The sequence below is a fragment of the Stegostoma tigrinum genome, unplaced genomic scaffold (assembly GCF_030684315.1).
Source record: "Stegostoma tigrinum isolate sSteTig4 unplaced genomic scaffold, sSteTig4.hap1 scaffold_68, whole genome shotgun sequence".
Taxonomy (NCBI): Eukaryota; Metazoa; Chordata; class Chondrichthyes; order Orectolobiformes; family Stegostomatidae; genus Stegostoma; species Stegostoma tigrinum.
In genome coordinates this window covers 1,016,064-1,037,602 of record NW_026728622.1, presented here as the reverse complement: position 1 = coordinate 1,037,602, position 21,539 = coordinate 1,016,064, and the positions used below count along the sequence as shown (strand labels likewise).

Genomic DNA, 21,539 nt, shown 5'->3' with positions numbered 1-21,539 from the left:
GTCAGAGGTAGTTTGTTTACTCAGAGAGTAGTAAGGGAATGGAACGCTTTGCCTGCAACGGTCGTAGATTTGCCAACTTTAGGTATATTTAAGTCGCCATTGGATAAGCATATGGGCGTACATGGAATAGTGCAGGTTAGATGGGCTTGAGATCGGCATGACAGGTCGGCACAAGATCGAGGGCCGAAGGGCCTGTACTGTGCTGTAATGTTCTATGTTCTATGGCTAGCTCTCCCTGTGCTCCGTGTGATTTAACTTCCCTCTTGGAGTACCGTGAGGAACCACCTTGAACGCCTTACTGAAGCCCGTATGCGTCCATCTTTCTGCCTTCGTCAATGCTCTTGATTACTACTTTAAAAAACTCAATCAAATTACATGAGTTATGATTTCCCGTGCACATGTGTCCTCGGATCCCATGGACTGTTTCCTGTTCTAACAGTCTTCAAATGGGGGATCTTGTCAAAAGCTTTGCTGATGCCCAAGTAGACTGTATCAAATGCATTGCCCTCATGCACACACCTAGTTAGCTCTTCAATCATAGATTCATAGAGTCATACAGCACAGAATGAGGACCTTCAGTCCCAATCATCTGTACTGATCAGGTGTCCCAAACTTAACCGGTCCCATTTGCCTGTGTTTGGTATCCGTCTAAACCTTTCCTAATTGTGTACCTGTCCAAATGTCTTTTAAATACAGCAATTTTATCTGCCTCGACCACATCTGTTGGCAGCTCCTTCCATTCACGAACCCCACCCCCCCCACCCCTTGTGGAAAGTTGGTTGAAAGTCAAAGCTGTGAATGTTAGAGATTCATCAACAAACCTCTTGCTGTCAACTGAAAGAAACCAGAGCTGATAAATCTCATTAGTAAACAAAATCATAGTTCTCCAGATTTAGTAAACATTATTTAGTAATTCCTCTTTTAATAGCTCTCACACAGTTGGCTGTCACTGAGGGGACTTCTCCTTGTACATTTCCTGCCATTAACCCAGTGCACTCTACAGGGACAGAAGACAGTAAAACTAAATAAAGAAACTCTAATTGAAAGAAAGAAGAATTATGGAAATGTCCTGCCCTCACCCCTTCTTTCCTCACAACCGCTCCCCACCCCTTTCACAAAGAACGATCAAACGAATGCTGTTGTAACATCTTACTTTGTTCCAATCCCAGTTTATTTGTTGCTGAAACAGACTTTCTTGCTCTTGGTCCCTTTGCACTTAATTATTCCAATGCACCCTGCGCACCTCCCGCTTTCTATTCTCGATAAAATCAGGGTCTTCTGCTGTTTATGTTAACCGTTCATAGCACATCCTGTGCCCCTTGACCTGCATCAATTCCAAGTTCAGCAAATCCTCAATTTTAATATTAATTAATAAACTCTAGTTTCGGTTTCAAATCCCTCCACGGCCTTGAATCCCTCCCCTAATCTCTGTAATCCCCTCCAGTCTCCTAGTTTTCAGAGCTATCTACAGTATTACACTAACTCATTCCTGAACATTTCCAGTTGTAGTTAGCTCACAGGTGGCATTGCTGTGAGCTGCCAAGGTACTAACACTGGAATTTCTTTCCTCAACCACTCTGTCCCTCAACCAGTTATTCCTCATTTCGTACACTGAGCATGAGTGACCTGCAGTGAGGTCTCAAGGAATTGGTGCCAGTTCACCAGAGGATGAAGTCACACTCCATTTCAGCTACAGGGGATTCAGATGAGAACTGCAATGGGGATGGGGTGGCCGACAGAAGAAGGATTGGTGCATTGGCAGGTTAGAAAGCCTGCCATTAATGTCACGGAGCATGAAAGACTCTGGCTTCAATCTGGCGCAGTGTTTGGAACCCATCCACTCCAGCACTGAGTTGTGGCCAACCTGATGGGAACAGTTACAGACTGAGTCATGATTGGTATCTCTGCTCCAGAAAAAGCAGAAGCTGTTGTGGTACAGTCGTGGGTGGGCCCTTCTGGAGCTCGAGTTACTCAGGATAAACACAATAAAAATCATCAGCTTTCACCTGCAGTGCCACAGTCACAGGGATCGCACTCTGTGGGAGCATTAAGCAAGAAAAAGGCACCTGTAATACTGGTATGAAGGAAATAAATGAGGGCAGTTGATATTTGCATGCATTATGGCATAGATTGTTCAACATTATTATTGTTTTGAAATATCGATATTGTGATGGCATTTACTGTTGTTTGTAGACAAGTGGTGCAGTGGTAGTCAACAGCCAAGGAGAGGGAAGGTTCAGCCTTGTTAGTGGAATTTGAGCTTACATTTACCTGTATTACAGTTGGTCGAGTGGATCACAGAAAGTCTGGCAACAAAAAAGCTGCAATGGTTACCTCGTCACTGCTTCCAACTCCTCCTCTTTCTCAGCTGGTGCCCGATCACTGGCAGCGACAGCGTACCCTCATGATGCCAAGGTTGGAGACTATCAAGAATCATGACGACACCGGCCCTTCTCTGTACTGCAGGACTGCCCCAGAGTGCTCCAGGCAGCAGAAACAACATTGAACTACTCCAGTGGTCTGCACCATTACATTTCCTGTGGTACTTTATGCAGCCCCTCTGAGTGTGTAATACACACTCCCATATGGACCACGTCATCAAACAAAGGCTCTTGTCACCTCCTCATTACTTCAAGTTGTTCAAATGAGGATGGCAGGGCAGAATATTGAAGAATTATTACAAAGTCTTCTGTTCAGTATCCTGCTGCTCTCTGACAAGGAAAACTGAAATGTACTTGATTTTCATGTAATTTTGATTCCCATTACAGGTCCTTACGGGAACAGGAAAAATGACAAGCTGGAAAATTTTGCAAGTAATCTTTGGGCCAGCCTGGAATCTTCCCATCCTCTGGCCATGACCTTGTGACCCTGCTTGGAGGTTGTAGTTACAGTTTCAGAAGTGATCAATTCCAGTGAGGATGTCTGTACTAAGGTGAAAGCTCACGCACAGTTCTTCACGACGGGAAAAATGGCTCCATTCAGACTCTGGAGATTCAGGTATCCCACTGAGAATCGTTGTCTCCTTCATCATTCACCTTATTCCAGTCACCTGTCCTGCTCTGTGTGATTTCTGTCCATTCTCTCAGTCATGCTTGTCTGAGGGGATAGCCACTACTGTAGCCCTGTTGTTGACTTGTGCAGTATCCTCACAGTCAGGGAATGCTTCCCCATTCCTGAGAGATTTCAGCTGGCTTAAACAGCTCTGAAAACCACGAAACACTTTTACAAGAGTCAGCGGAAATCCACTTGCATCTAACCTGTAAGTAGTTGGTGATATCTCTATCCTCACTGCACTGGATTAAGAGAGGATTGTAACTGGAATACTGAGGTCAAAACATATACCATTAGCATCCAAGCAGCATTACGCATACTTCCATCAGAATGTGAATCAGATGACAGGGATTATACCTAGCACTTGGAGAACTGACAGAAACCCCAGGTTACCGTGTCAGGAAAGTTCCAGTGAATGAAGTGCCAACCGAGCACTTACCATTCGGGGGCAGTCTGTGGCTAAAACCCCACTCACTGAGAGATGCTGGCCAAACAGAGACTAGTGTCTCGCCATTGCAGGTGGTGCCACCAGGAAGGGTGGCTGATGCTGGTACTGCAATTAATCCAATGCTATTAGTGAGTCATGAACAAATTGGGGTCGTGGGAGAGGTTTTCTGGCCAGGGAATCAGGAGGTTGTAAGAAAAGGTAGTCAGGTGCTATCTGTTTGCCATCGCTACTAATATGGCATGGCGGATCAACGGTTAGCACTGCTGCCTCACAGCTCCAGGGACCCAGGTTCAATTCCAACCTCAGGTGACTGTCTGTGTGGAGTTTGCACATTCTGTATATGTCTGCATGGGTTTCCTCTGGGTGCTCCAGTTTCCTCCCACAGTCCAAAGATGTGCAGGTTAGATGGCTTGGCCATGCTAAGTTTCCCAGAGTGTCCAGGTATGTGTGGGTTAGGTGGGTTATAGTGGAATGGGTGTGGGTGGAATGCTGCAAAGGTCAATGTTGGGTCAAAGGGTCTGATTGTACACTGTAGGGATTCTATAATTAAGAGTTTTACTTCTCAAACTTTCTGTGTGATATCTGTTCAGCCTAAGTTATTAATTGCCCACTCAGGGGAGTAAAGACCATTTACCAGCCTTCCCAATCGAGACTGCATCAGGGTAAAACTTGAAAGACAGTCAGGTCCGTACTTACACTCTCCAGCTCAAACCCCGCATAAAGAGAGGGGTGTTAAATTCTACCCGTCATGTACAAAATCCAGCACCTACGTGATTGCCTGCAAAAATGCCATCCATCACTGCCCACAACAGAAGAGTGAACCTGGCAGAAACGCAGAATTGCTACAACGCAGAAGGAAGACATTCAGCCCATCATACTTGCCAAGCTCTCTGAGCACTCTAATTTAAGGCCAATCTTCTACCTTTTTCCAAAAACCCTGCATGTATTTTTTTTTCTGTTTAAGTAACCATCCCTCTTGCGTGCCTTCGCTTAATCTGCCACCACCACATTTCCGGGCAGTGGATTCCAGGCCCAGATCACTCACTGGTTGAATAAAGTATTTTTTCTCACTGGCCATTTGCTTCTTTTGTTAGCATCTTTGAAACTGTGCCCTCTGGTTCTAGATTCATTTTAGGAGTGGGAACATTTTATTCCTAGATAACAAGGTGTAGAACTGGATGAAGAGCTTTCTGAACTTTCTTCAGAAAAATGAAGAAGGGTCTAGGCCTGAAATGTCAGCCTTCCTGCTCCTCTGATGCAGCTGGGCCTGCTGCGTTCATCCAGCTCAGCACCTTGTTATCTCAGATTCCCCAGCATCTGCAGTTCCTACTATCTCTGAAGCATTTTATTCCTATCTGCTTTCTCCTGAGCACTCATGGTTTTGGAAAGTTTCTATCAAGTTTCCAAGGAAAGCAGTCCCAGTACCTTGAAAAAATCCTCATAACTGAGTTTCTCATCCCTGAGAATCATTCTCATAAATGGAGGCGTTGTGACAACATCACTGGACGAGTAATCCGGAGATTCAGGTAATCAGAATCAACTTTCACCATGACGCATGTTTGAATCCAATTTCAATTTAAAAACAACACCCAGGAATGAAAGTCTAATGGCACCCATGAAATGGACCAATGACTGTGCTGTACATTTCTGTGACTCTATGTCTCATAACAGGTCGCAGTACATTGGAGTTTTGTGTCATCTGCACAGTACAATGTTGTCCCCTGCACACCCAAGCCTAGATCATTTATGTCCGTATCAGGAAAGCAAGGGTCTCAATACCAGCCTCAGGGGAACTCCACAACAAACATCCTCTCAATCAGAAAAACACCCATCACACACTCTTTCTTGTGATCAGAGATAATGGGAACTGCAGATGCTGGAGAATTCAGGATAACAAAGTGTGTAGCTGGATGAACACAGCAGGCTGAGCAGCATCTCAGGAGCACAGCAGCTGACGTCAGCTTTGGTGCTCCTGAGATGCTGCTTGGCCTGCTGTGTTCATCCAGCTACACACTTTGTTATATTACACTCTCTTTCTTATCCCTCAGACAATTTTGGATCCCTTTCATTCTGAGATTTTCTTCAAAAATTGTACAAAATGCTTTTGGATAGCCCATGCACAGCACAACAGCATCTTTGTCCTTTTCAACCTTCTCTGTTACCTGCGACTATCTCAAGCATCCAAATGATGTGGGCAAGTGGATACTGACGTTATTGGATCTTAAGACACGGAAAATAACTCATTGATAATGTGGTATCCCAAATTAGAACCATCAGAGATTTACATGTCGGTGATAATTTACGCACATGAGAGGGGTGCAGACACTTAGAGCCATTCAGCCGCTAGGTGAAAACATTTCCGAGTTAATTGCCACCCTGCGCAGAGTGCACATACAAATCTTGATGACAAGCATGGCCCCAAGTCAGACAGCATCATTAGCATTGCTTCCAGATTAAAAATAACCCAGGGAGAACAAGACACTGCCTTTCAGACAGGTGTGGAGATAATTCCCAAATAACTAGCTTGATCCCAGACCATAGATGGGATGTACAATTATGGATTGACCAGATAAGGAACCAGCCAGGGTGCTCAATGATAACTGGTTAACATGGCGGGGAAGGGAGTGAAAAAATAACGAGACGTGCTAATCGGAATTGAGCTGTATTTGTGTATTAAGTATAATTGAAGGGGCGTAAGAAGTGGGAGAGGGCTGTGGTGGCGGGTGGAATGATTGATGGAAGCCGCATTTGCTTCTTGTCCAAGTTTAATTCACTTCCGGAGACGCCGGTATTATTTTCAAATTGGCGCTATTTGCAGCGTAAAATTGCAATCGCCAAATGTTATGCTGACTCCTGAGACAGCAGGTTGGCAACCCCCAGTGAAAAGGGACCAGGTACCAACGCTGCATCACCTTGCAGTTCTTAATCCAGGATGATAGAGAGTTTGGAACAGTCCCGGCCAAGTTGAAGTTACAGCATCCATTTCCATCAGTTAATATTGTGACGAGCATAATGTTTAAATGTGCAGTTTCACCTGTTCAATTCTTGTCTATCGACCAATAAATACAGATATTGCAATGGTGGGAAGGATTAGCGGGATGTTAGAAAGCAAAGCGGTGTTATTTTCAGAAAATGGTTACAAACCAGAGATTTTAAAAGGATTAGTTCCACCCCTTTCCCACCCCACCCCACCCCCAACACGCACTTTTTGGTAGGGGTTTCCTTTAAGAGCGCTTCCAGAAATAAACCTGCCTTGGCCCAGGTTCTGTCCTATTTGGTATGAGAGGGATGTGATGATTTGGCTCCTGTACAATCTTCCTCCGCCATGCGGCAGGGTAGGAGCATTGAAAGCAGATCTCAGCTCTTGTGGAGAGAGAGAGAAAGCGTGAGGCAGCGGCTGCGAAACGCGATGGGAGTCAGGACGGACGGAAGAACCATGGCATCGCCGCTGTGTACTTAGTGCAGCCACCAGGCTCTCGGGGGAGGACAGCAAGGAGAATTTTGTGTTGTCCTTTTTATTTGCAATAATCCGGGGTGGGGAAGGGGAGAGAGAGCTGAGATAATGGGAACTGCAGATGCTGGAGAATTCCAAGATAATAAAATGTGAGGCTGGATGAACACAGCAGGCCAAGCAGCATCTCAGGAGCACAAAAGCTGACGTTTCGGGCCTAGACCCTTCATCAGAGAGGGGGATGGGGAGAGGGAACTGGAATAAACAGGGAGAGAGGGGGAGGCGGACCGAAGATGGAGAGTAAAGAAGATAGGTGGGGAGGTAGGGAGGGGATAGGTCAGTCCAGGGAAGACGGACAGGTCAAGGAGGTGGGATGAGGTTAGTAGGTCGATGGAGGTGCGGCTTGTCGGGGGGAGGAAGGGATGGGTGAGAGGAAGAACCGGTTAGGGAGGCAGAGACAGGTTGGACTGGTTTTGGGATGCAGTGGGTGGGGGCGAAGAGCTGGGCTGGGCTGGTTGTGAGGTGCAGTGGGGAGAGGGGACGAACTGGGCTGGTTTAGGGATGCTAAATCTCCCCTTCCCCCACCGCATCCCTAAACCAGCCCAGTTCGTCCCCTCCCCCCACTGCACCACACAACCAGCCCAGCTCTTCCCCTCCACCCACTGCATCCCAAAACCAGTCCAACCTGTCTCTGCCTCCCTAACCTGTTCTTCCTCTCAGCCATCCCTTCCTCCCACCCCAAGCCGCACCCCCAGCTACCTACTAACCTCATCCCAACTCCTTGACCTGTCCGTCTTCCCTGGACTGACCTTTTCTCTCCTCTCCACCTTCGGTCCGCCTCCCCCTCTCTCCCTATTTATTCCAGTTCCCTCTCCCCGTCCCCCTCTCTGATGAAGGGTCTAGGCCCGAAACGTCAGCTTTTGTGCTCCTGAGATACTGCTTGGCCTGCTGTGCTCATCCATCCTCACATTTTATTATTTTAGGAGAGAGAGCTGTTTTGGTTTGTGATACAAGAGACGAGGCTGTCTATGCCTTTCACCCATCGGTAGCTCTCCTCCTGTCCCTGCCTCTATGCACACACTCTGCCAGGCATAGTCTTCCTCCCTCTGTGTGTGTGTGTGTGTGTGTGTGTCTCTCGCTTCAGCTCCTAAACCTAAGATGCATCGGATATAAAAACACGCACATAAACACACACACACACACATCAACAAGCCATGGAGAAAGATCAGGAATTACTGCAAGCTGTCAAAACCGAAGATGTAGCTGCAATGCAGAAGCTGTTGCAAAGGCCGAAACAAGGCAAAGCGAGTGAGTACCCTTTACACACCGTTCCATTGGCTGATGTGAATGTGCCTGCGTTTTTTTGTGTGTGTGTGTTTTGCAAATGTCCTGTTATTGTGGAGTAGGAGGGGAGGGAGTTTGGTCTGTTGTTCAATATGGGCTCTCCTATCTTGACCGATGCTGTTAGTGACTCTTGATACAGTGCAATCGGTGGGAATGTAGCATTAGCCTGAATAGTGCGTTCTCTCTCCCTCAGACAGCTCCCCTGCATCCCTTAGCTTCACAAGCCGGCGCTTTCTGCTCCTAACAGCGCAGATTGGACGTTGAGGATAGATGAGGTCAATACTGGGAATCCTAGATTCCCTATCAACCGGGCAAGAGATTACAGATGGTTTGTAGCGAATCCACGGTTGAGATACAACGCACAGAATCAGTTCGTATAAGGGGAAAGGTGGTTCTGGAGGTTTGCACTGTTCTGTTTCGGCAAAAAAAGTGCCCGACCAGAGAATATCAGGCCAGTGACTAAGATGGTTAAACAGCTAATTCTAGTGGAAAGCTGTCAAGAAGGTAATAGCTCAGAGTCTCGCTTCTGAGGAAGTGCAAACTGGAGATCTTGTTTGACCCACTCTGTGCAGGTTGTTGCTGCTGTGTTGCAAAGAGAGCCTAGAGACGTGAGGGGGGACTTGGATGTGACAAATGCAGTGACTCCACACCCGGGCAGTGGTTTGGCAACATGATTCGGACCCCGTTAGCTTGCAGCCCTCTGACGCTGTTCCCTTACTGCCGGATGCTCACTGGCTCGCACGCCCCAAACAACCGGGGCTATTTTAAATTTAACCCCTTGATTGATGGGCTGACAAGTGCCTGTTGATGACAAAGCAATAGATGCTGCAGATCTGGTAATGAGAAGCAGTTTTGCTGGGAGACGCTTTAATTGATAGATTTCAATTCTAAAATTAACCAGGATTAAACGGGGGAGACCTCGAGCTGGCTGATCTATGATGTAGTAATAACAGTATTTTCGGAAAGATTGTCTGAGACGCAGGAGTGATGTCTCTCCCAGCTATCCTGGCTGCATGGAGGAGGAAAAGGCAACCCTTTCCGAACAAGGCACAGTGAGGATTTCTGAAACATTTATGTATCGCTGAACTGGAAACTTGATAATGTACGCCACAATGTGGGAGGGGGAATCTTATTCAGTTCTATATTTGCCTAAAGCTTCACTCCAGATATTTTGTTAAAAATAAAAGAATAATGGGATTTGAAGGGTACACTGCGAGTAAATCGTGGGAAAATGTTAATTTATTTTGATGTGACTTGCTCCTACATGAGTAAAACATATTGTGATTAAGGATGATGGAATAAACTAAAAGCAATATTTGCCAGGATGAGATTCTGTCATAGTCTGGAGATGCGCTGCTCTGCTATCCAGTTATGAAGAGCTGCTGTAGTTGTGTTCTACAAGACTCCAATTGTTGGATGCAGTGGAAGTCTTTGAGGAGAAGACACCATGTCCCTTTTAAAAATAGTTTCTTACTGATTTATCATGTCACACACAGTACTTTGATTTGTAATTTTCTGGCTTATTCTCTGGTGTTGAGAACCTTTGTGGGTTGACTCTCCCTTTGACCTCATGATCCCTGCTGAGTTTAGATTTTGAATGCGTGGCCTGTGCATTTGTTGGATTTCTCTCTATTGGTTCTCTAAGTTCACTGACTGAATGCAACACTGTATCAATGTTTACCAATAATGATCATATCTGTGATGATGATGCTATTTTCCTTGGGACAGATAATGAAAATCTCCATGCTTCACAAAGTCTGTCTTCGTGTCTATTGGTGCTCCATAATTGGTGACCATGCCTTCAGCTGACAATGCCTTAAGCTCTGGAATTTCTTCCATAAACCTCACCACTCCTTTACCACCCCGCCCCCCCCCCACCGACCATGTTCTCCTTTACATTATTAGTTATAAAATACCAGAGCGGTTACCTGTGTTGATATCGCCAGTGTCACGTTTGATTAGATCATTCCTCCTATGAAATATTGTGAGACATTTTACTTTTAGCAATGCAAGATGCATACGTGCTGTTGTTATTAGACAATAAGTCGAGGTGGGAGGGTGCGGTATCATTGGGATTTAAATGGCTGGAGAGGCCTAACACCAAATACCCAGCAGGTAGCTGTGTTGGGGCTGGGTTTGAGGGTGGGGTGGCAGATGGTGACTGTCTCTTCTAAATTAGCCCATGCTCCCATTAGAGGATCATATGTAATGCCTTGCTTATCACCAGTCTTCAAAATTCTGACAACACCCCAACTCCCCAACATATCCTCACTAGGGCCTACCAATTCTTCTCACTTGGTGAGCTGAATCTGGAACAATTGTCTAAGTCCCAAGTGCAATACCAGTAATGATCACGTCTTCTGGTGGTGCTGCTGGTACAGTGCTGGAATGCTGCCAATCTCTTACTGGCCTGAATCTCTCTGAGGCAGGACATCTTCATGTATAAGCGGAGCAATCAACCCATCAGATGGTTGCAGAGCTTGGCAGACTTCCCATCTCTGTGCTTTTAGTCAAAGAGGTGGGGAACCCAGAGTCTCTTGTAATTCAGCCCTGAGGCAGTTGACCCTTACTTGCCTTCTGAAGTAGTATAGCAAATAGTTCATAAAAATGGGCAATAAAATGGTGACTTTGCCAGCATAATCCACATAATTAGAACTTTTCTTTATTAAATTGGGAACTCTGTGTGGTGTGTGCAATGCTAATGGAAGTACAGATCCTGGCTAAGCCCAGTGTTCTGTCTCCACCTCCCATGATAATACAAGGTACTGACTGATTGGTTTCTTGGCTGAGACTGTGGCCACTTACTTTGCAGCCAAAAACACGAAGCAGTGTTTTTAGGAGAGGATGAGACAAAATATTTAGAAGAGTGTCGAGAGGGTCCATAAAGTTTTGCAACTGAAGATATAAAAGCTGCTAGAGTTTAAAAATAACTTGGATCTGTATTTGAACTAACATTAATGTCGAGGGCCAAGAGCTGGAAAACAGGATTCAACTTGATAGTTTTAATTTGGCTGGCAAAGATGCGCTGGGCCAAATGCTCTCCTTCCATTGCTGCAAATTTCCACGATACTCCAAAATCATGTCAAAGATTTCTGCAGAAGGGTCTTGGCTTGAAACATCAGCCTTCCTGCTCCTCTGATGTTGCTTGGCCTGCTGTGTACATCCAGCTCTACACCTTGTTATCTCTATTGTAGAGCATCTATGTGTCCCACTGTTATTTTACTATCATGCCAGATGTGTAGTACGTGATTTCTCTGCAAGTTGGTATGACAAATTAAAATGATGAGACATTTTTATTCTCTTAATGATAAAACTCAAAATTCCAACTGCACCTATGTCAACTCCTGTGCTGTGACATGTCTTTACAGATTGAAAGGTGCATTTTATTTCAGTTGGGATGATTCTTGGATTTCTGCCAGAATTCAGCAGTTTGAGGTTTGCTGTGACAATTCCATGCCTTTTGACCTTCAACACAATCACAGTGAAAATGACGTGGAAATTACAATATGGATACTGTGTGTGTGTGTGTGTGTGTGTGTGTGTGTGTACCTTGTGATATTTGATATAATCAGTGGCGTTACTTTGGAGAGGTTTTGGTCTCCCCTTTGAATATTGAAGTAGAATGTAAAGCTCTTCCAGAAGTTCGCTAATGACATAGAACATCAGTCTGATGAAAACCTACCTCTTCCCCTTGCTACTATCTACTTGTTATTGCAGTATCAGTTTCTGAGACATGCCTTAGAATCCATTAAAGACGTGAATAAAGGCAAACAGTTGCCACTCACTCTAACCAACGTTTTTGTATAAAGATTTTACCCTCTACATGGACATGAGTCTTAATCCCATGTGCCCACTCTGTTCCAGTGAATGCTTTATTCATCCTTACTTTGACCACTTGCTTAACCTATTCCTAAATATTGACTTGGCTGCCTGTTCAGTCATTAATTCTGGTTGCACGTTTTGAACTCTATGTGTTTGATGCAGCAGTTGGAAACAAGGGCTTGTGCTGCTTTAGTTATACCATCAATCGAGACTTTAAATAGTCATTAAAGAAAGGAAGAACTGGCACTGAATAAATCACCTGGGTTTTTTTTGTATTCATTCTTAGAATGGAGCTGCTGCTGGCTGGCCAGTATTTATTGCCCACTCATAGCTGCCCTTGACAAGGTGTTGGTGAGCTGCCTTCTTGAACCATGGCTTGGAGGGCAACTTGCAGGTGGTGGTATTCCCACAAATTTGCTGCCCTTATCCTTCTAGATGGTAGTATTTATGAAAGTGTTGGTTTCTAAAGAGCCTTGGTGAATTTATGCAGGGGATTTTGTAGATGATGTGCACAGCTGCTACTTCCCATCACTGGTGGAGGGAATAAATTTTTCTCACTATTGCTTTGTTAACTGTAGCAGCTTGCTGTGCCTAAATTGACGACTGCATTTCCTGACATTGCAATAGTGACTACACTTCCAAAATATGAATACTGCTGAGAAAAGGCATATATTGCTCCAGTTTTTCAACTTGCACTTAACAGGACAATTCACATCAAATAGAATGTAAAAGGATCAACTATTATAGTAAATAAGAAGTGAGTCCTGGTGTTTTCCCTGTGGAAACACCTCAGAGTCCACTGTAATTGCTTTATTCATCTTTACTTCAACCATTTGCTGTACCTGTTCCTAAATATTGATGTGGTTCCACTTCCAAATGAATCAGCACTCTCTTTGTGTACAGCTTTTCCCTTCACTTCTTGCAAATTGCCCCAATAAGTGCAAGATGAAAAGGATAAACAAAATGTATTTTTTCAAGTTCTGTATTACCAACTGATGACTGCCAAAATACTTCATTGGCTGTAAAGTGCTTTGGAATGTCCTGAGGCCATGAAAGGGAAGAAAGAGAAGGCTTTCTTTCTTAACATTGTGCATTTCACAGCTTTAGGATATCCCAAACAACTTCTGGCCAAGAGAATAGTTGAGAATTGGAGTCACTGTCGTAATGTGGAAACACGGCAGTCCATTTGTGCACAGTGAGATCTCACAAACGGCAACATCACAGTGACCAGAAAACCCCTTCAGTAATATCAGTTCAGAGCTTAGTATTGACCAAAACACCAGGATAACTCTGCTTGACAACAGAGGCATTACATTACCTGAGAGGGAATACGAGTATTTAACAACTAGACACCTGAAGCCACAATTTCAATGGGTAGAGTGTTGGTTCGAATGGTATCATCCAAAGGTCAGCACCTCCAACAATGGAGCACTGGGTATGTTAGCCTAGATTTTCTTCTCAGGTCTATAGATCCTGACTTGAACAATGACATTCTGTCTTAACGGTTGGAGTGAAACCCACTGAGCTGCAGCTAATATAGAACATAGAACATAGAACAGTACAGCACAGAACAGGCCCTTCAGCCCACAATGTTGTGCCGACCATTGATCCTCATGTATGCACCCTCAAATTTCTGTGACCATATACATGTCCAGCAGTCTCTTAAATGACCCCAATGACCTTGCTTCCACAACTGCTGCTGGCAACGCATTCCATGCTCTCTCAACTCTCTGCGTAAAGAACCTGCCTCTGACATCCCCTCTATACTTTCCACCAACCAGCTTAAAACTATGACCCCTCGTGCTAGCCATTTCTGCCCTGGGAAATAGCCTCTGGCTATCAACTCTATCTATGCCTCTCATTATCTTGTATACCTCAATTAGGTCCCCTCTCCTCCTCCTTTTCTCCAATGAAAAGAGACCGAGCTCAGTCAACCTCTCTTCATAAGATAAGCCCTCCAGTCCAGGCAGCATCCTGGTAAACCTCCTCTGAACCCTCTCCAAAGCGTCCACATCTTTCCTATAATAGGGCGCCCAGAACTGGACGCAGTATTCCAAGTGCGGTCTAACCAAAGTTTTATAGAGCTGCAACAAGATCTCACGACTCTTAAACTCAATCCCCCTGTTAATGAAAGCCAAAACACCATATGCTTTCTTCACAACCCTGTCCACTTGGGTGGCCATTTTAAGGGATCTATGTATCTGCACACCAAGATCCCTCTGTTCCTCCACACTGCCAAGAACCCTATCGTTAATCCTGTACTCAGCTTTCAAATTCGACCTTCCAAAATGCATCACCTCGCATGTATCCAGGTTGAACTCCATCTGCCACCTCTCAGCCCATCTCTGCATCCTGTCAATGTCCCGCTGCAGCCTACAACAGCCCTCTACACTGTCAACGACACCTCCGACCTTTGTGTTGTCTGCAAACTTGCTGACCCATCCTTCAATCCCCTCATCCAAGTCATTAATAAAAATTACAAACAGTAGAGGCCCAAGGACAGAGCCCTGTGGAACCCCACTCACCACTGACTTCCAGGCAGAATATTTTCCTTCTACTACCACTCGCTGTCTTCTGTTGGCCAGCCAATTCTGTATCCAAGCAGCTAAGTTCCCCTGTATCCCATTCCTCCTGACCTTCTGAATGAGCCTACCATGGGGAACCTTATCAAATGCCTTACTGAAATCCATATACACCACATCCACAGCTCGACCCTCATCAACTTTTCTAGTCACATCCTCAAAAAACTCGATAAGGTTTGTAAGGCATGACCTACCCCTCACAAAGCCGTGTTGACTGTATTTGATCAAGCCATGCTCTTCCAGATGGTCATAAATCTTATCCCTCAGAATCCTTTCTAACACCTTGCAGACGACAGACGTGAGACTTACTGGTCTATAATTGCCGGGGATTTCCCTATTTCCTTTCTTGAAGAGAGGAATGACATTTGCCTCTCTCCAGTCCTCAGGTACGACTCCAGTGGAGAGCGAGGATGCAAAGATCTTCGCAAGTGGCGAAGCAATTGCATTTCTCGCTTCCCAAAGCAGCCGAGGACAAATCTGGTCCTGGCCTGGCGACTTGTCAATGTTAATGTTTGACAAAATTTTCAGCACATCAGCTTCCTCTATCTCTATCCATTCCAGCATGCACACCTGCTCTTCAAAGGGTTCATATCCAATGATTGATCTGTATAGTGAGTGAAAGGAAAATGGTGTAAACACCACACTGTGCAGCCTGCTCTCATTCACTCACTCGGAGCAAATTTTCAGAAACTTGCCAGTAGATAGTGAGTGCACCTTCTTATTAAGCTGCTGCTTGTAGCCGCTCCTGCCAGGAGACCTGCTGTCATGGTGTGCCAATTCTGTCTGTCTTATGCCACCCTCATACATCGGTTGTGGTTTGTTGGCAGCCATTCTGTGACACCACTCTGTGACCTGTTCCTGGGAAGATAGGGTTCTCCTGTGAGGAAAGGTTGGATCTGTACCAGTTGGAACTTAGAAGAATGAGAATTGATCCTATGGCAATATATAAAATCCTGAGGGGACTTGATACATTGTGTACAGGGAAAATGTTTCCTCTCGTGAGGGAATCTCAAAAAAAGGGGTACAATTTAAGAACAGGAGGTCTTCTTTCTATGATGGAGACAAGGAGGATTTCCTTCAGAGGGGTATGGGCCTGTGGAATTCTCTTCCCCAAAAAGTATTGGCGGCTGTACCATTGACTTTATTCTAGGTTGAGTTAGATGGTTTTTTGATAGATGTGGGAGACGAGGGCTTGGGGAAAAGGGACAGAGGGGCTTGAGTCCACAAGCAGATCAGCCACTGAATGGTGGAGCAGAGTTAAAGGGCTGAATGGCTTTCTGTTGCTCTCAAATGACATGTTCCTATATTCCGTTCTAACATCCATCATCCAACTGCACATAGGTTGACCCCTCTTCCTGCTGCTGTCCAGAATCTCTTAGCTTGTAAGCTCAGATCAAATAGCCAAAATTGTGACTCTTTTTTTCTGGGTGTCACTTATTAAACTTGGAGAGAGGAAAAAGGAGTATATGAGTACCTTTTGTTCTTCTCATTTTAGATTCAATCTTTTTATAATATTTCTGAGAACTGCTTGAGAAACAGAGTCATAGAATCATACAGCATGGAAACAGACTCTTCAGTCAAACCAGCCCGTGCCAAACATATTTTCGAGCTAAACTAGTCCCACCTGCCTGCTCCTGGTCCATAACTCTCCAAATCTTTCCTGTTCATGTACGATTCTCAGTGTCTTTTAAGTGTTATAGCATCTAACTCAGGAAATGAATAGTTTTTTTGTGGGTGCATGTGGAATGTACTGTATCATGGTGAGGGAAAGTAAAAGGTGTATTCAGATTGAGGAAATGAATGCTGGCCTGAACAGAATTGGTTGCTTTGTATGGCCTTATTGATTTTGCTTGCCTCTCGTACCTTGTCGTAAAACTGCTTATAACTTCAAGGAAGGCGAATAGCAATTGCTGTGGGTTTTGCAGAACACATTGTAAGTACATACAGATTTATTTTTTAAAAAAGCTATTAAACCAAAGAAATGGAATTGCACAATAAATCAGAAAGTAACGTGGCAGCCTAGCTGCTTGTTGAAGCACTTAGACTTTGTATAGATGGCTTTGTGCTTTGCCATCCACTTTCCACAATGGTTAAAATCATTAAAATTGTACAGCACAGAATGAGTCCATTCAATCCATTATGCCTGGGTTGACTGGCGGAAAGAGATTTCTGATCTGCCCCACTTCCCAGTCTTTTCTCTGCACCACTGCAAATATTTCCCATTTTAAAATACTTCATTCCTCCTGCCTCAGAGCATCTTGCTTTCCTTGTGCTGCTTGGGTTGGCCTAGAAACACAAATGGCAAAGTGGGTGGCAAGAGAGGTGATTCATTCTGAATGCCTCTTTTTAAAATATTATTTATTTATTGAATGTGGGCATCACTGATACGGGGCCAGCATTAATTGCTCATGAGCAGATGCTCCTGAGCTGCCTTCCAAAACCACAGTATTCCCAAAGCGATGATAAGGAGGGAGCTGCAGAATTCTCAATCAGTAAAGATGATGGAATGGCAACATTTTCATGTCAGGATTGTGTGTACATCCGAAGATTGGAGGGAAACTGAGAAGTGATGCCCCCATGTGCCTGCTGTCCTTGCCCTGCTGGTTGGTCGATGTTGTGGGTTCTGGAGAAACCTTTGAAGAAATGTTGTTGCGTTACTGCACTGTATCTTGTAGATTCCAGTTGGAGCATCCACTTTAAGGCATCTACTTGCATCCTCATTCGAGATTCTCTATTCTGAGTGTAAGGAGCCACTTACTATGCTAGTATTGTATGGTGCTGACTGTTTACAAGCTGCCAATCAAGATGAAGTCATGGAGAAAAGAAATAGCTGTGATGTGAAGGTACATGACAGATTCCATTGTTACTGTATTGGCTTAGTAGAAATATCACCATTGAGTCAAAAGGTTGTGGATTCAAGTCACACAGCTGGAGAGTATCAGAGAGGGTAAGTGAAGAAGGGTGTTCCTCATGACTGGAGATTGCAGAACCAAAGGTCACAGACTAAGGATGCACAGTAGAACGAAGATGAGGAGAAATGTCTTCGCCAAGAGAATGGTGAGCCAGTGGAATTTTCTATCATTGAATATTTTTAAGACAGAGTTAGATATTGTTCTTCGAGCTAAAGAGATCAAAGAATATGGGGAGAAAGCAGGAACAGCAATGAGCAGGCATGCTCATATTTTATGGTGGAGCAGGCTCAAGAACTGAATGGCCTACTCCCAGTCCAATTTTCTCTGTTTCTATGTTAAATTGGGAAAGGGGAATGGATAATCCGGTAGTTAATTAATTATTGCTTTAAGCATAAAATTAAACTGAACATTTATAACTCACTGACCTAGTTCCAAACACACATAAATAGGATTCAGACTTGATTGATATTCCCCAATAAGGACAAACCAAAGTGCTTTGAAACAGACAAAGTGTAGTCACTGCTGTAACATAGAGAATGTATTTACATAAGTTCCTACAAACAGTAAATTTACTTGCATGAGCTCCCACAAACTGTAATGTGATAATGACCTGATAATCACTTTTAGCAATGTTGATTCCAGTGAGATCTCACCTGTTTTTCCTCTAAAGAATACCATGTGATTTTTTTTACTTCCACCTGGGAGAGCAAACAAAGGTACAGATTTATCACCAATGCAGCACAGCAGGACAAGAAATGAGAATTGTTACGATTCCAGCTGCTTCAGCAAGTGGAATAGTCAAACCCCAGAATAAAACCTGCCTCGCTAGATCTTTTTCCCCTTTGTCAAACCTTGTGGTCTTTCACTGAAACATAAGCACATCAGACTACAGATTAGATTTTACCAATAAAACAGAAGTTTATTACATTGAAGAAATAAAATAAACCAAAATATCAAATATAGCAGTTTCAAAAATTTCAGAACACATTGCAAAAGAAAGTTACCCATGAGAACTTTCCCCTTGACTACTCACAAACTTAAAGCTTAGCCTTTCTCAGTATTTTCATAGTCTGCAGAATTCTAACAAAATACTTTAACTGTTCTAAACAAGAGATAGAAGTTACAGAGACAGAGACTGCATTGTTTTAAATGACAAAGGAAATGCTTTTGTAAAGCGCAAAAAGTGTAGCAATGAGATAAGTACAGGAATAAAAGATGGATCCAGAAAAGGTGTGAATGCTTTCAACAGTTCCATTACCAGCAGCTTTCCAATACAGCCGAAGGCAACATGTTGCTTTATTCTGAAACCTCAGCCAAGATTGCTTCTTAGTGAATCAGTCATGAAACTCTCTGAGGAATACTACAATATGATCAGTGTTACTGCTGTGGAATGCCTACTGAATGTTTAATGTTTAACCACACATCCATAAGGCAGCCCCACAGTCAGTGCACCATCCCTTTACTACCATACTACATGGGCTAGATATAGCTTTCACCTCAGTGGGCAAGAACTTAAATCCAAAAACCTTACAACTCAAGAAATAAATAGTGTTAAAAACCAAAAGAACTGTGGATGCTGTAAATAAGAGACAAAAAACAGAAGTTGCTGAAAAAGCTCAGCCGGTCTGGGCAGCATTTGTGAAGAGAAATCAAAGTTAAGGCTTCAGGTCCGGTCACCTTTCCTCTGAAATAAATAGTATTAGTCACTGATGTATAGCTGACAGTAAAATTCGGCCTTTTTCTCTCCATAAATTCTGCCAGGCCTGTTGAGTTTCTCCAGCGCTTGCTGTTATTTCAGATTTCCAGCATTCTCAGTATTACGCTTTCAATGTAGGCGTCAGCTGGCATACCCTTGGAGGTGTTTGTGTCCTGTTTAGACCTCCCCAATATGAAAACATGTATATGGACATGTGGTTATCTTAGGAAATGATGTTGAAGCATCCCCTAGGCAGGGATGTAAGATGTAGCAATTTCCCCAGATCTTTAACTCCTGCAGCGAGGCGCCAAGAAGCTTTGCCTAGATTTCGGAATGGGCTACAATACGGAATCTCCTATACTGTCTGTAATGAATATAGTATCCATTGTTAATCAATTCTGGAGAGGGATTCAGGAGATGAGATTTTTATGAGTAAGGCCTGTGCTCAATTGAAGTGCAAAATACTGAGTTTAAATTCCTTTCCTTGTACATTATTTTCATGTAACTGCAAAATGAATTTGAGATTTCCCATGTATACGAATGATAAACATGCAGCTCTGAAGATGTTGAAGAAATTCACTTTATTAAATAGTGCTCCCCATCAATATTTGCGAGTGAAAATGGATTCTAAAGTGAAATTTCATATCCTACTAAAACAGTGCTGTGTCCAAGGGCACAATTAACTTGTATTCAATGCTTGTCTTTGGGCAAATAATGTGCACAACAGAATCATTGGTTGTTTCCCTTCCGGATCAGAAGCACCTCTGTTAGTCCTCTTTCTCTTCTACAATGTCGAAAACTATACAGTCTGCTCCCGACAAAGTTTTTTCATTTATTCTTCTTTTGCTGGTGCTATGATTCCAGCTGCTGTTGTTACAAGCCAGGCCACATCCGAGAATGAAATCTGACTTGATTATCAATTTTTCTTCAATTTAGTGTGGCAGCCTTTCACTGAAACATAAGCACACAAAGCTGCACATTTGGTTTTAACAATAAAACAGTTCATTGCACTCAAGAAAGTAAAATACAATAAAGCAAACCAAACTAACTATATAACACAGTTTGAAAGGTTGCAAAACACAACAAAACAGCATCCCATGTACTCCCTAAAACAGTCACTTTACAGTTACTTAACAATCTGGAGCGGTTTTCTTTCTCTATCAAATCTGCATGTTAGATTTAACTGCTTCTGCTCAGTTTCTGTCCCTCAAATTGTGGGGTCTTCCTCCTTCACCATTCACACAACTGAGAGTTTAGACTTCCTCAGTGTTTTACTAATCCACACGGTTCTCCCCAGACATTCCAGCTCTGGAAGTTTCACTAACTACACCCTTTCACAAAAATAGCTTATTTCCTTAGCCCCTCTGAACAGTCTCCATTTCTAGGATAGATTATACTTGGTTCTGACCCCAGTTGAGTTGAGAGTATGACTTGGAGGGGAACTTGTAGCTGATAGAGTTGCAAACCATGTGCTGCTCATTGCTCCCCCCCAGTATCTGGAAACATACGCTGTGCCTCTAAGCTGATCAGTATTGTATCATTTATTGTGTATCCTATTGACTAGTTTGCCCTCCCCAAATGCCTTACTGCACATTCCGGCAGATTAAATTCTATTTGTCCCTTTCTGTTAACCGATCAGCCCATTGTTACTATATTCCAAGTCTGCAGCTTTCTTCCTCTTTATCAACCATGCACTCATTTTTAGTCTATCATCTGCAAATTTTTAATGGTGCCCCCTGCACTTAAGTTTGCTTCTTTGCTATCTACCATGAAAGGGAAAGGACCCAATACTGAACCCTGTGGAATCCCAATAGAAATGACCTTTCAACTACAACTACAGTGAGCATTACCCTTTGTCTGCAGTCACTGAGTTTATTTTGTTCCATTTGCTACTTTCCCTCAGATTCCATCACCACCTTCTGTTTTGACCAATTCATCATGTGTGAACTAGTCCAAAGCCACCTTGAAACCTCCGTAAGCTGCATCAAATGCTCTACTCTCCTTGACCCTCTTTAACACCAATTCAAATTGGTGCGGCATAGTGACTCTGTGGTTAGAACTGCTGACTCACAGCACCAGGGATCAGGGTTTGATTCCAGCCTCAGGAGACTGTCTGTGCGGAGTTTGCACACTCTCACCATGTCTGTGTGGGCTTCCTCCAGGTGCTCTGGTTTCCTTCCACAGTCCAAAGATGTGGAGGGTAGGTGGATTGGCCATGCTAAATTGCCTATGC

At 43.8% G+C, this 21,539-nt stretch overlaps 1 protein-coding gene and 1 long non-coding RNA gene across 2 annotated transcripts in view; both read left to right on the top strand.

Annotated features, from left to right (window-relative positions):
• LOC132209152 (uncharacterized) overlaps positions 1-4,563 on the top strand; it is a 200,285-nt gene extending 195,722 nt beyond the window's left edge. Inside the window, exon 8 of the mRNA XM_059644308.1 lies at positions 2,769-4,563. The gene's annotated coding sequence lies outside the window, so the exon portion shown is untranslated. The remainder of the gene's footprint in view (positions 1-2,768) is intronic.
• LOC132209153 (uncharacterized) overlaps positions 1-21,539 on the top strand; it is a 1,475,533-nt gene that overhangs the window by 456,423 nt on the left and 997,571 nt on the right. The gene's annotated exons all lie outside the window — the stretch shown is intronic.